The following is a 1,924-nucleotide window of genomic DNA, read 5'->3' on the forward strand; positions in this document are numbered from 1 at the left end:
AACAATGGTGTGCTTGGTTTCAACGTAACTTTATTCTTTCATGAGTTATTTACAAGTTTCTCTTTGTGCACAGCCATTGACATGTCGAAGAGGTTAACAAGTGAGGAGCGGATCGAAATTGTGTTGATATCTGGTGAACGCAGTAACCAGGTCATTGCAGCAGATTTCAATGCAAGACACCCTACGAGACCACCCATCTCGAGAAGGGTCTGGCTGCAGCCACTGTGGAGCTCCACAGTAACCGGAAACACGTGACCTCCACAGTAACCGGAAACACGTGACCTCCACAGTAACCGGAAACACGTGACCTCCACAGTAGGCAGAAATACGTTCCTGCGTGGATCATCGACTGCGGAAATCTTGCAAGTGGATCGTAAAGGTTGGGACAGAGTCTTTCATGTATAAATTTGCAGTTAATAATAATATAATTTTAGGAATCAGCTAGTTTGCTTACACTAATTACGTTGGCACTTTGTTAGCGTTACAACAACGGTCATACCTCCGAACTATCTAAACTTTAGTAAGGAGTGTGTGTACTTTTGACACCTCTGGTTAGCATTTAGTGGTCAGTTTCAAACGTATTTATTTTTGCTTGTTATTGAACTACTTTTCACTATCTGTAACATCAATGCACATTGTTCAATTTACTGCATATTGCACTTTATTCATGTCTCTCATTCCACCTGCAAAAACATTGTAAAGTTTGTCACAAAGAGGTTTATATATGTATAAATACTAATATTCTCTATTCCATTCTGTTCTGCTTTTTTATTGCCCAGATATTAGTTAGCCTTTGTTAAATTGTCTGTTATATGTCAATAGATACGTATGCCACAAATAAAAGTGTTTTGTAAATTATGTTTTTGTAAAGAATTTTCTCCCAAATCTCTTACATGCTAACTGTAACGTGTTATTTCTGCTAAAACCTGAACTTAAATGTGTATATGGTGTTTATCTGTTTTCTCTCTGTTTTAGATGCTCATATCAATTTGGAGTTCTGCCTCCAAGCCAGAATTGCAGTAATGCACCACGTGTTGGCTGTTTCACTGCCCTCTGTGCCCCACTTTCAGCCCTATTGTCAGGAGCATATAAATGGACACATTAAAAATGCTTTGCCTTTCAAAGGTATGTTGGTATTAAATATACCTCATAGTTAAAGTTATAAATATGCTCTTCTTTTCAGCACTTCTGCAGACTCTTTGTTGACTTAAAAGTTGCTTTTCACATTGTACAGTTCAGTGCATTCATCAGCCAGAGAAAAAAGCGTGTTTTCCTTAAAAATTTTTTTTTCCTGTTCACCACATTTCCTGACAGCTCTTGTGATCCATACCATTTTGCTTTCATTATTGAGGATGGCTTGGATATTTTTGTTAATATGTACAATCCGATTGTTAGATAAACTGATTGCACCTTTAAATTACATGTTGTTGTTTGTTTTGTTTTTTTCTCTCTCTTACAGACAAAATGATATACCGGTGCACTTTCACTGCCCTGTCTGTAACATGACAGTCATACAGCGTGGGGATATGGCAAGGCAATTATTGTCATGTCAGCATTCAGGACTGCTCTTCGCTGCACTCTCCGAGGAGCCCCGCCTCTCTCCGCTGCATTCTCCGTGGAGCCACATCTCCCTCTCGATGTCTTGTCTCCAGTATCTAAACCATTTTCTGAATCTTTCGTAGAACATTCATGTGCTCTACCCTCTGTGCTAAATGAAACTGTGGCTTGTGGAAAGTCCTTGAAAATGAAACGCCCTCACTGTGGTCTTAGTCTTCTTGAAAAAAAAACTTCAAGGCTCACATGATGAGGAGGCATTCAAACAGATCAATAGATGTTTGCCTGGCTTGTCATCTGCAGTGTTTTTGTGTAGAGGACTTCTTCCTCTTTGTTTTTCAGTTTGCAGAGGACATGGAGCTCTTTTTAA

At 39.1% G+C, this 1,924-nt stretch overlaps 1 long non-coding RNA gene across 1 annotated transcript; it reads left to right on the top strand.

Annotated features, from left to right (window-relative positions):
- The first annotated feature begins 256 nt into the window (after nucleotides 1-256).
- Nucleotides 257-1,590, top strand: LOC120434512. The gene is made up of 3 exons (XR_005609134.1): nucleotides 257-379; nucleotides 976-1,125; nucleotides 1,460-1,590. It is a non-coding gene; the product is annotated as an uncharacterized LOC120434512 (long non-coding RNA).
- Nucleotides 1,591-1,924: the final 334 nt, after the last annotated feature.

The sequence above is a fragment of the Oreochromis aureus genome, linkage group 18 (genome assembly GCF_013358895.1).
Source record: "Oreochromis aureus strain Israel breed Guangdong linkage group 18, ZZ_aureus, whole genome shotgun sequence".
Taxonomy (NCBI): domain Eukaryota; kingdom Metazoa; phylum Chordata; class Actinopteri; order Cichliformes; family Cichlidae; genus Oreochromis; species Oreochromis aureus.